This window comes from Petaurus breviceps, unplaced genomic scaffold (genome assembly GCF_028583685.1).
Source record: "Petaurus breviceps papuanus isolate PSGF00001 unplaced genomic scaffold, PetGlider_PUasm1.0 90977, whole genome shotgun sequence".
Lineage (NCBI taxonomy): Eukaryota > Metazoa > Chordata > Mammalia > Diprotodontia > Petauridae > Petaurus > Petaurus breviceps.
In genome coordinates this window covers 4,908,714-4,922,514 of record NW_027187391.1, presented here as the reverse complement: position 1 = coordinate 4,922,514, position 13,801 = coordinate 4,908,714, and the positions used below count along the sequence as shown (strand labels likewise).

General features: G+C 34.1%; 1 long non-coding RNA gene across 2 annotated transcripts in view; it reads left to right on the top strand.

Moving 5' to 3' along the window:
• Positions 1-13,801, top strand: part of LOC138153013 (uncharacterized) — a 665,929-nt gene that overhangs the window by 393,376 nt on the left and 258,752 nt on the right. For both annotated transcript variants that reach the window (XR_011166271.1, XR_011166272.1), the window contains one exon: positions 10,973-11,086. This is a non-coding gene — a long non-coding RNA (uncharacterized lncRNA). The remainder of the gene's footprint in view (positions 1-10,972; positions 11,087-13,801) is intronic.

Below are 13,801 nucleotides of genomic sequence, written 5' to 3'. Positions count from 1 at the left end.
CCTTCCTTCCTTCCTTCCTTCCTTCCTTCCTTCCTTCCTTCCTTCCTTGAATGTGAATGTTTGTATATATTCAGGTTAGAGTGAAGCTCAAGTAGTTTCTATTCTGTCATCTCTTCCTCCTATGTCTGTATTCTCGTCTTCTTGCATAACTTTATGAGAAATAGCTAGTTCCATGTTCTTCTTTCTTTTCCTTCCTAGTCTTTCTTTACCCTTTATTTCTTCTCATGACCCTTTATTAGTCTAAATTGATTTACCATTCTGCCATTCCTTTAGCTCCTATGAATGTAGTTCTAGTTTTTTTTTTTTTCCCCAATCAGGAATGTTTAGAAATCTTCTATTTTATAAAAAATCTATTTTCCCACAGTAGGATTATACTCAGTTTTGAAGAGTAAATGCCTCTTAGTTAGTTATAAGCTTTCATCTTTTGCAATCAAAAATATTTTATTCTAATCTTCCTGTCCTCTATAGTTGTACATTCTAAGGCATGTGTGATACTGCTTGTGGCTTCTTTGTATTTGACGTTTTAATTTCTGGTGACTTGCAATATTTTTCTTTGACCTGACAGCTTTAGATTTGGTCTATGATGTTCCTGGGAGTTGCTAATTTTTCCCCAAATTGTTATTGATGTATTTCTTCTTTACTTACTTTACCTCTGCTTCTAATATAGTTGTGCTGTGTTCACTTATGATTTCATAAAATTTGTTATCCAGCCTTGATTTTTGGAGATAATTTTCAGGTAATCTAATGATTCTTAGATTATCTGTTCCTGATTTCTCTTCCAGGTTAATTTGTTTTTATAGTAGAAAGTTTATATTTTCTTCTTTTCCCAAATCTTTGGTTTTATTTTCTAATTTTCTTAATATCTTATAGAATCATTGATTTCTTTCTTTTTGGGGGAGGGGCGTAAGGGTTCATGCTAGTTTCATCAAGAAGCACATTTCTTAAGGAAGATTTGTCATTTTATGTCCTAAGAAATTCATTCTTCTTCCAGTTATTTCTTTCACAGTTCTCCTTTCATTTGAAATTGCATTTTATATCTCTTCCTTAAATTCTTCCATAAACTCTTACATTCCTTGTAACTAAGCCACCCCATCCCCCACTGCTGGAAGCTCTACTTTTAATTTTTGTAAAGTTATTCTTTTCTTTTGCAGGAGTACTTGGGCTTCTCTAGAACCACAGTATTTCCTGATAATTTTCAGTGTTTTCTTCTGTGTACTCATATTTTCTTCCTCACTTCTTGAATTTAAACCTTGTACCAGGGTTTCTCCCTTCTTCCACATTCTTGTTGGAGTGACTGAGTTTTTTTTTTTTTAGGTTCTTCATATTATAGTATCATATGGTCAGAAACATAGAGATGCAAAATAACTTTATATTAATTAAGTTCAATTCTTTTATTTTATAGATGAAGAAATTGCAGACCAGAGAAATTGAGTAACTTTTCCAAGACTATTTTTCCCCAAGATTATACAGTTAGTGTCTGAGGCAGGATTTGGACTCAGGGCTTCCTGATTCCTAATTCTATGTATCACTCTATTTCTTTTTTTTTTTTAAAGCAATTGGGGTTAAGAAACTTGCCCAAAGTTACACAGCCAGTTATTTTGTGTGGGTGTTAAGTATCTGAGGCTGGAACTGATCTGGGGTCATCCTGATTCCAGGGCTGGAGCATTTACTCACTGCACCACCTAGCTGCCCCATATCACTCTATTTCTTATGCCACCTAGCTGATCATGTCAGAGTGCTCCATAGTTCCTTATTCCCTCTGACAACTCTGATCTGGGCATTGCTTATTCTTAGCTGATGCTTAAGTCAAAGGCACGTCATGATTTTTAGCTACTGGCTGACAGCTCCCAACCCCAGTCAAGGCTGTACCATGTGAAATCTCTGATTATCCTGGAGATTTCTTATATTAGTCCCCACTCTTAAGCACAGAGTTCCACTATTTCTTATTATCTCTGAAGGGTTCCTGGTTCCAGATGTCAAATTTCTTACTTATTTACCTACCTTCAAATTGTCATTTGAGGGCTGGTACTGTTTTCCAGATTCTAAATGTCTTTTTGTACAATCTGGGGCAGGATGAAGACACTTATTATAGTTTCTTTTTGGATTTCTTCATCATATTTCAGTCTGATGCTATTGAAATCTCTTTGCTTGAGTACATGCATCAAAACTCTGCAGGTCCTACATCTTTATGGGGAGAATGTGCCACATTTTAAGAAGAATGTTGAGAAATTGTCCAGAAAAGTCAACTAGGATGGTTAGGAACCTCAAAACCATCTCATATTAGGATAATGTAAAAGAAATAGACATATTTCATCTTGATAAAATGGTGGAGACATAGTTGTTTCCTTCAAATATTCAATAGCCCATTACATGAAGAGGGATTAATATTATCCTGTGAGCTTCTAGGAGTAGGGTTAAGACCAATGAGTGATAGTATCAAGAAAGAAGAACTTGGTAAAAAAGAATGCAGAACTTTATAATAACTAATATATTATGAAGTCCTCAAGGAGCTTGCTTTCCCCTTAGTAAAATATTTTATATATAATGGACACTAATTACATGTTTGCCATGTGAACTAGTGAATAAATGAAAATGATTTAAAAGTGGAATGGACTACCTCCTGAGATAATGAGTTTCCCATTAGAAGAAGTATTAAAGTATGAAGTCTTTTCTGTTTCTTCCAGCTGAAGTCAATCTCTCTCTAACAGTTTCTTAAGAATTTTCTAGGAACCATTTCTTTGCCCTTATCATATTTTCTCTTCCTTGTATCATACATATTTTGGTACATGGCTCATCTATCAATTATGCTTGAGGTAAGAGATTGTTGTTTTGTACTACTATATTCCTAGTCCCTATCACAACTCTCTTAATGTAGAGTGTATAATGAAGGGGCCCACTGGCAAATTTATATGTTTATTATAGTCACATAAAGGTCAATATCCTTCAAGTCTTTTCTCTGCCCTGCCTGCCTACTAAATGAAAGCCATTAATCACTATCACATACAAATATCAAATTGATTTGAACCACTGAATTGAATTGAATCCACTTTTAAATGATATTACAAAGTAGATTGATATATAAGGAAGATTTGAGTAGACTACTTCTGAAGTCCTTTCTAACTTCAAGCTTATTTTCTTTGACTATATTAGAGGAGGCATTATAGTATGGTGGCTAAGATTTTGATCTGGGAATCAGAAAGACCTGCTTTGGCTTTCACATATTATAGACAATAGGGCCCCAGACAAGTCACTAAATCTCTGTAAGGTCCAGTTTCTTTTCATCTCTAGCCTAAGTACTGTAATATTGGGATAAGAATCAAATGCACTGATGTCTACATAAAGTATTTTGTAAGAGTAAGAGCATTTTATAAATGGCAGCAATACTATTTTAAAAATATAATTTAGAAAATTTGATTCCGTAATAGTGCACTTATAGAATATTTTGTGGAGGCAGCATGACATAGTGAATAAAATATCGATCTCAGATTCAGAAAGTTGTTGTTGTTCCATTGTGTCTGACTCTATGTGACTCCACTTGGGTTTTTCTTGCCAGAGATATTGGAGTGGTTTAATATTTTCTTCCTCAATTCCTTTTACAGATGGGGCAACTGAGGCAAACAGGGTTAAGTGTTTTGCCCAAAGTCACAAAGCTAGTAAGTTTCTAATACCAGATTTGAATTTAGGAATATAAGTCTTCCTGAGTCCAGGCCTAGCACCCTATGTGCTGTGCAATCTAGTTGCCCCCAGATTCAGAAAGACATGGTTTCAAATTCTACCTCTGATCCTGTGAAAATGTCCTGACTTCTTGGTACCTCAAGCAGTTCCCTATTACTTATCTGCAAATTCATTGACAGATAAGTGACCAGCGCTCCCCCATAGGAGCTCCTTATCCTAATCCTGATGAAATTCTATAGATCCTTGAAATTCATAGTGTTTAAAACTTTGTAAAGCTTCTTTTCCCAAGCAACCCTGGGAAAGAAAGAGCATTAAGTATTGCTATACTATCCTCATTTTACAGATGAAAATACTTCAGCCTAAAAAACGTAGATGCTTTGGTCAGGGGTATACAGTTAGTGTCAAGGCAGCCTTAAACCTAGGTCTGTGTCAGTCTAAGCTCTTTCCACTTTAGTACAATTTCTTACATTGGCTTTTAAAAGCAAATGCACAAAGGACCTATGTAAAATCAGTCTTTTGTTTCCTTCCTAGTATTCTAAGAGGAGAATGGGATGTAAAAAGTTTTGAATAAAAAATCCCCAACAACCTAATGATTTTCCATGATTTGTATCCTAGAGTGTGTAATGAAGGGGCCTATTGGCAAATTTATGTGTTTATTATAGTCACATAAAGGTCAATATCCTTCAATTCTTCTTCTCTGCCCTCCCTGCCTCCTAAATAAAAACCGTTAATCACTAGCACTTTCTGGATGATGTGATGACAGCTGTTACCAAAATGTCCCTATTCTCTATAAATTCATTCTCTTAGATGTGAAAACAGAGCTGTGAAACACGGCAGAGATAGCCCTTGCACAGGAGAGAAACGAGGGTGGCAGGAATGAAATAATTATCCAAGGACAAGCCAAGAGCCAAGACACATTTCCCGGATTCCAAAAGAAGTGATTGAGAAGAGAAGGGTGTCAGGGAGGAGGAATTGGGTTTGGGGGAGGGGAAGAGAAGAGAGAGTTCTCCTTCCCCCTCCTCTCTTCCTTTTAAAGGAAAAAGAGCAGCCAGCAGAAACTAGATGAGGATCAACATGGGGTGAGGGTGGAGGGGCTAGCAACTGCTGAGACAGTCAATAGACAGATTGTTCATCACACATTGCCAGAAGATTAGCTGAGCAAACGGACAGACAATGCTGATTAGAGACTTGAAATGCATCAGTTCTTACAGGGGGGAACAAAGACAGACCAGATTCCTGCCATACAGCTCAGTTAAAGCAATGGAGCCCAGCTAGGTTTAGCACAATATTTAGATTTGAGAAATGGTGGCAACATGTAGATTTGTTTGTATTCACTTAATTTTTCTCCTCCATGAGATAGCCTCAAGAGATATATATCTTATTTCTATCAGGGTCCCAAGGATAGAAGCTATACAATCACACCCCAGCATATTTCTGTCTCACAGGAGTTGGGTAATTCAGAAAACTGAATCTGAAAAAGCAGATACCATTGAGCTGTCATAATTTTACCTCTATTTTTCCCTGTACCATGCAAATGAAGGAGATTATGTTAAAATAATGTTTAAACCAAACCATTTATTGTTTGCCTAAAGAAAGAAGAATATTTCAATTACAGAGCTATTGTATAACTTGGAGGATAGTTTTGTATGTTTTTAAAGTAATATGATAGGATAGAAATGTCTTGTTTTTGATTTTTTTGGCAGCATTTTCTTTGAGAAACCTACGTGTTATTCGTGTTCAAATTTTTTTTTTTCATTTCTATCTCACATTAAACCATAGCAGCCTACCTCAGTTATTTAATAAATTAGTTCTTGGGGCAGCTAGGTGGTGCAGTGAATAGAGCACTGGCCTTGGAGTTAGGAGGACTTGAGTTCAAATTCGGCCTCTGATGCTTAACACAAAGCTAGCCATGTGATCTTGGGCAAATCACTTAACCCCAATTGCCCTACTTTCCCCCTTCAAAAAGCAAAAAAAATAGTTCTCAATTTTTTTTACTAAGAGACTTTCATCATTTTCCATGAAAACTTTGGGGTCAATCAATCTCCAGGCAACTCAAAAGTATAATGGTATCATATAATGTGACAATAAGATTGCCAAGATACTAGACATTTACACAGATAAATTGTCATTTTTGTAAAGTATTGCTGAATTGCCAAAGTATATGCTTTTCATTCCTCCAATTTTATATTGAAATTTCATGATAATGTTCTCAATTTACATTTTTTTTTCTGGTGGAATTAGTCCATCAGTCACCAAGCATTTATTAAGTGCTTATTATGTTCCAGGCACTGTGCTAAATGCTGGGGATACAAAGAAAAAAAAACACACACACACACAAACATTTGCTACTCTAAATGAACCTATGCAATGTAAATTGAAAGTAATTTTAGGGGGAAGAATAGCCCTTCTATTAGAAGGTGGGATTTGAATGAAAGGAAACTAGAAAGTGGAGGTGAGAAGGAAAAGAATTCCAAACATAGCGGTCAGTCATTGCAAATGCATGGAGTCTGGAGATGCAGTTTCATGTAGAAGGGATCACAAGTAGTTCACTGAAGCTGAGTTGTTGGCTTCATTTTTAGGTAAAGAAATGTGGCTGAATTGTAGGGTTCAATTAAAGAAGAAGAAGGATTAAGAAAACTGGGATGGTAGGACGGGACAAAGTTGTGAAGGGTTTAAATGCCAGAAGACTTTATATTTGATCCTAAATATAACACCAGGAGATTATTGAATAAGAACATATCATGATCAACTCTATACTTTATGGGGGACCACTTTGATTGCAGAGTGGAAAATGGATGGGAGGAAGCAGGGATACCACTTAGGATGAGGCTATTTTAATAGCTCAGGTGAGAGTGAATTAAGGCTGTGGCTGTAAGAGTAGAGAAGGGGAAGTATTCAAGAGATATTATATATCTCTTCATAATATAGATATTATGAAGGTAAAAATGGCAAGAATTATAGGTATCTTTATCATTCAATTACCTAATCAATAAACAAGCATTAAGTGCCTGATGTGCCAAGTATTGTAGTAGATGCTGGGAATGTAAAGAAAAAATAAAAATCTCTCACTTCAAGAAACTATATTTCAATATATTTTATTTCCTATAAATGTGTGAATTACACACATAAAATAAATATTTTAATTCATGCTTTTAAAAATATTATGCTGAGAAGAGGGCCATAGGATTAATTAGATTTCAAAAAGTGTTCTGACACAAAAAAGGTTAAGTACTCCTAAGCTTGAGGAATGCTTTAGAACACTGAGTTGACTCCCTTTTGAGTACTTATAACAGGACATGGAAAAGAATTGTATAGGATGAGAGAGGGTGAATGAATTGCAATCAACATTCTCTCTCTCTTTTTTGCTTTTTGGAGGGAAATTGGGGTTAAGTGACTTGCCCAAGGTCACAGGCAAGTTTTTGTGTTAAGTATCTGAGGCCGGATTTGAACTCTGGTCGTCCTAACTCCAGGGCTGGTGCTCTATTCACTGCACCACCTAGCCACCCTGCAATCAATATTCTTGAAAAGAGTTTCTACAGTGATGAGGTGACATCTTCATCAAAATTTTGAAGCATTAAAGAGACTGAGGTATTTATTTGGGTTTGGTCTATAGACATGGGAATCACTGGGGTAACAGTTATAATTGGCCTTATGGGAGACAAAGTTATTTTCAGAAGGTGAAGGTTGGATTTAAAGTCAGGGCTGAGGAGAGAGGAAATGATTTGGATAGGGTAGAGTTTGATAAAGAATCACTCACAGAAGAATAAAAGGGTTGCTTGTGCCAGTGGGGTCCCATTTATGGTTAGAGACAAGAGTGTTCAGTGGATCCAAACTACATTGTTTTAAAGCTTGTTTCAGTAGCATTTAGAAGCTTGAGAGTGGATACAGATAGTGGGTTTCTTGGTGGGGAGGAGTCATGTTCCAGGGTAGGGAATTGGCAGAATCCAAATATCACAAGGCTTAAGGAGCAAGGGACTAATGGTGGAATATAGTGTCTTTTTTTTTGCGGGAGAAAGATATATTGCGTGGGCAAAATGAGTACTTTTAAACAAACATTTAAAAACTCACTTAATGAAGCACATTTCCTCAGGGAAAGTGTTATTATAGGATCTTTAAAAAATGAGATATGTGTTCTTTAACTGATAATAGAGTAATAACATCAACCATTGTATTTGATTTGAATTTTGTTTCTAAAGCTCCATGTTGACATTACTCGCATTCTTATACTCAAGTATGTTCTTTTGTCTGTTCTTACTCTTCATCACTTCTAATGTCTTCCTATGTTTCTCAGAATTCTACATAAACATAGAAATGGAATTCCTTATATCACAGAAATATTGAATTACATCCATATACCATAATTTGTTCAGTCATTTCCCAATTGTGTTCCAGCCCTTTTGTTATCAGAAGAAATTCTGTTATAAACATTTTTGTACATATGGGTTCCTTCTCCAGTAACTTCTTTGGGATATAGTCCCAGATTTTGTGACTTTGTATAATTCCAAATTGTTTTTCATACTGATTGAACTAATTTACAGCAAAGCTAGCAGGAAACTAACTTGTGTCATCCCACATACCATACACAAATGAATTTTCCCATTTTTTTTTAGCACCTTTGCTAGCTCAATTAGTGTATTTGGATCTCTTATATATTTTAATTAGCATTTCTCATTCTATTTGTGGTTTTGAACATCTCTACAAATGACAGTTTGTTGACAGATTATATTTCCTCTTTTGAAAACTTTTCATAACTTTTGAAGACTTTTTGGTTTATTGAGTAACGGTTGGTTCTTATTATTATGTATTTAAAAATGATTCTATATAAATTTTAGATGTCAGATTTTCATTAGAGATATTTAATGCAAATATTTTACTTAATCTTTATCTTTTCTCCTTATTATAATTACATTGATGTTATTTATAAATAGGATTTAAAATTTTATATCAGTCAGGATTATTCCTTTTGTATTTTACAAATTCATATATCTTACCTGGTTATAAAGTTTAACCTTATCCATAACTGTAGATAACTTTCATAATTTTTTAACATGTGACTTTATATTTTTCAATTTATCCATTTAAATTTATTATATTAGGTGCATTATAGTGCTAAAAGTCATTATAATATATATATGTATATATATATATATATATATATAATGTGTGTATGTATGCTTTCTAATTTTCCCAGTAGTTCTTGTTAAATAATCATTCTCTAATAATTTATGGTTTGGGGTTATCAAATGATGTCAATTGCTTCTATACCTTATTTATCAAGTCTTTACCACTATTTCTCATATCTACTCTCCCCACTCCGCAATCCACTGTCAGATAGTTTTGATAAATATTGCCTTATTTACATATTTAAATGTAGGAGTACCAAGCAACCTGCCTTTCATTTTTTTTTACCTTTTATCCTCTGTTATCTTTGATTTTTCATCCATCCAATTGAATTTTTGTTATTTTGTCAATTTTTATAGAATATTCCTTTTAATAATTTGATTTGTAAAGAAGTAAATCTGTAAAATGTTTGGGTTTTATAACTTTTATTTTTTTGGTATGGGTCAATGAAGGACATTGAACATGTCTTCAATTATTTAGGTCTACTTTTATTTCAGTAAACAGTGCTTTATATTTATAGTGTGATTGTAGTAAACCAATTTTCTGAATTAAAATATAGTCATATTTTGTAATTATGAGATTATTATTGCTTTGGAGAGAGAATTTCCCATTGATTTAAATATATTATCCCATTCTCCCATTTTTCTTATAATTTTATCTTCATTGATTTTATTTATTAAATTGTATACAATCAAAATGGCTTATTTTTTCTATATCTTGCTTAGTTAATAATTTCCCCTATAACCATACTTCTGAAGTGTATTTTCTTCTTTTCTTTATTTTTATTTTTGCAATATGACTGTTTACATATGGGACACATGCTGAAGAATTTTATTTTGGTGTGAGATGTAAGGTACTGGTCTAAGCTCAGTTTCTGACAAATTGCTTTCTTGTCTTCCCAGCAGTTCTTGTAAAATAAGAAATCTTTCTCCCAGTAATTTGTGTTATTGTATAATGAACACTGGATGATTTCTTTTGTTATCTTAAGGTTTTGTTTGACTTGTTTATTCCAGTGTTATGTTTTCTGTTTTTTTTTTTAAATAAGAACCAAATGATATTGAAGAATGCTGCTGTATAACATACTTTGAAGTCTGATAATCTTAATTCCTACTTTCAATTATTTCTCTTGAAATCCTTAAATTTTTTTGTTTCCCTGAATGAATTATGTTACTATTTTGTCTTGTTATATTATGTATCCTTTTGATAACTTGATTGGTATAGCAATTAGTCTCTAAATGAAGATACTATAATGTGTATTATTTTGATCATCACACTTTACATATACAAAGTATTATATCATTGTATCTTTATATATTTTCATTCATCTTGGTAGATTAACTCCTAGCAGTTTATGTATTTTGTCATTATTTTGAAAGGTATTTTTTCTTATTATTATTTATTTCAGATTTTTTTAATGCTATGTAAATGTGCTGATGATTCTAACATGTTATTTTAAACCATGTATTTTCTTGAAGGTGTTATTACCTCAAATCAATTTGTTAATTGATTCTCTGGTGTTTTCTATATATACCACCATGCATGCAATGTACAAATAAGTTTCATTTCATCATCTCCTTTCTGATGTTTATGTATTTAATTTTATTTTCTTGTTATTGCTAGAGTTAGCATTTCTAGAATTATAATAATAGTTGGAATTCTTTTTCATTAAATCATGCCTCCTTTGATATATAGATATATACATATGTAAATTTATACATACATACGTGTGTGTGTGTGCATTTCTCTGGTTGCTCCTCTGAATGACTAGTGGTTCTTAGAATTGTTGCATTGTCACTTCAGGAAGTCTTGAAGAATATCTTGAGATACTTTCACCTTCTTCAGGAAATCCTTACTTGATTTCCTGTCTTATAAAGAATTTATTCATTGAGATGGCTCCTTTCTTCAATTATTTATTTCTGTCCCTTAGTTTCTATTTGTTTTTTATCAATCTCTGTGCTGATTTTTCTCTGGTGTCTTTGCTTTAAACATGCCTATTACCACCCATCCTTTTCTTTCTTTAGTTCTATTGATGCTGTTGCCCCTCCCACCCCCCAGCACCTTTATGCCTGTTCTCTTTTCTCTTAGACCATTGGGATTGAAAGTGATCTTTGACCCTGAAGAGAGACTTCTGCAATTGAGTTCATTTTCTAATTTTTCCTAAATCACTTTTTTTCAGGTTCATCTTCTCTCAGTTACTGACTTTGTTCAGTTCCTAGGCTGACATGGGTGGGATTCACGGCCCCCAAAGCAAAAAAGCATTAAGAAAAGGTCATTTGGGACTCAAATAAAGGTAAATTTCAGAGCCTTTGTAATTAAGTCTCTTTTCTGCCATTCTCCTACTTTTTCTTTTGGCTTCATTTTACATCCTATATAGTATTAAATTGTAACTATTACCTTGTTTCTGTGTCCCTCACTTCTCTATATGACACCTCTCTTCATCACAAGTCCACCGACTCTACAGATTCTCCATTTCTTTCTCATGAACTTAGCAGCTTATTTGATCTATGATTATTAACCTACTATGTGAAAAAGGTCCTTGGGATACTTCCAGAGAGTTAGCCTCCAAAGTCAGTGTCTAAACTCGCAGTGCCATGAGATATGTCATGTTGCCTTAAGGCAAGAGGAATCTTAGGCTATGTGAGGGAATTTGGGGGACTGATAATATCAAGAGTGATTGACCGATGAGATACTTCAGGTTTTTTTTTTTTCTTTTATGAATTACAATGTTCAGAATTCTTTATTTTTTCTTTCTTCAATTTTTTTTGGTTCTATACCTCCATGGTTAGACATTTTTTCTCATTTACTGAAGTGTAGAACTAGTAATGGCATTACTGCCTCAACGAATATGGACAGCCTGGTTAATTTCTGGGCATAGATACAAATTTCTTTCCCTAAAGGCTGGAATAATTCCCACTTGGACCAAGAGTGAATTAGTGTACCTGTTTCCCCACAGCCCTTCCAGCATTTATCTTTCTCCTTTTGGTCATCTTTTTCCAGTCTGATAGGTATGAGGTAGAACCTCAAAGTTTATATAATTTCTAATTATTTGTGACTTGAATCAGTTTCCTCCTCTCTCCCTCCCCCCCCCCCCCCCCCCCCCTCCCTTCCTCTCTTTCTATATATGTCTCTCTGTCTGTCTCTCTGTCTCTCTTACTCCCTCTCCCTCTCCTTCTCCCTCTCCCTCTGTTTCTTGCTCTCTCTCAATCCAGGTTTTCCTTCTAATTTTTACTATATTATATCTTTGTGCAAAAATGTTATAAAATGTTATAAAATAAAAGTTATATATTTTATCTTGTGTGATCTGCTTTATCACCAATTGAATTATGAACACTTATCCTTAGATACAAAAGTAAATTACTTCCCAAATTTGCTTATGATGTAACTTTTCATAGCTAAATAACATGAGCATTTGGATCTTATCTTTGTATATGATGTGAAGTCTTGATCTCTTGTGACTAAAGGGTTTCTTTTGACTAAGGTGAATTTTTTTGCCAGTAGTTTTGGTCCATGTTTGTAGTTTGGGAGCAGCCAGATGGTGGGAAAGTCATTTAACCTCTATTTGCTTGTGTAGATGAAATGAGATAAAAATCATAAAGTGTTTAGAATAGTACCTAGCACATAGTAATATATGCATATATATGTAGCAAAAATAATAATGATTGTTGTTAAATAGGGTTTTCTTACTCCCATAATTGGAATCATTGGTTTTCTCAATCCCTATGCTACTGTATTTGTTTGATTTTGTATGTTGTGTTCCTTAATCTATTCTACTGATATCTCTCTTTATCTTTAGTTTATCAAAAATCTTCTTACAATGTTATGCCAAGAACAAAACACAATATTCCAAATGTGGTCTGATGATGGCAGCTTACAATGGGACTATGTTCTTAAATTGTGAACAATCTGATTCTCAATGAAGTCTTCAGTTTATTTCAATTTTTTTGATAGCCATTTCACATTTGGCTCATAATGAAAATATAAATCTTCCAAAACTCATGGGTCTTTTTTAGATGAACTACTGTTAAGCTACATCTCTTCTTGTATCTTGTATTTGCTTAGATGATTTGTTTTTTGAACCTTAAGTGTCAGGCTTTATTTTTATTTCAAATTAATAATCCACATTTTAGATTCTGCCTACCATTTTATTCTATTATTAAATTCTTTTTTTTTTTTTGCTTTTTGGAGGGCAATTGGGGTTAAGTGACTTGCCCAAGGTCACATGGCTAGTTTTTGTGGTTATGTTTCTGAGGCTGGATTTGAACTCAGGTCCTCCTGACTCCAGAGCTGGTATTCTATTCACTGTGCCACCTAGCTACCCCTCTATTAATATATTCTTGATCCCAAGGAATATATTTGATATCTACTCCAGTCTTCTGGTGCTCCAAAATTTGATAAGGCAGAAGATTATACCTTCATCTAAGCCACTGGTTAAGAAGATGAAGTATCAGGGGCGGCCAGGTAGCACAATGAGTAACAGCACCAGACAGTGTCGGGATGACCTGGGATTGAATCTGGGCTCAGATATTTACCACCACACCCAGAAATAACTGGCCATGTAAACTTAAGCAAGTTACTTAACTCCAGTTGCTTTAAAAAAAATAAGATGAAGTATCCTTGAGCCTAATGGAGTCACTGAGAAAAATGATGGATGTGAAAAATGGGGAGTGTTATAGGAAGATAGTGTGAACTTAAAAGGAAGAGTTTGTTTAGTGATATTGGCAGATGAGTATTACAGAATTGGCAGAGGGATATGAGAAATTTGTCAAACTTTTCTTGTATCTTTATTTTTTAAATTAAGTTATTTCTTTTTAGTTTTCAACATTCATTTCCACAAGATTTTGAGTTCCAAATTTTCTCTCCATCTCTCCCCTCCTTCCATCCCAAGATGGCATGCCTTCTGATTAACCCTTCCACCAGTCTGCCCTTCTTTCTATTATGCCTCCTCTTTCCTCCCCTTCCTTCTTCTTCTTCTTCTTCTTCTTCTTCTTCTTCTTCTTCTTCTTCT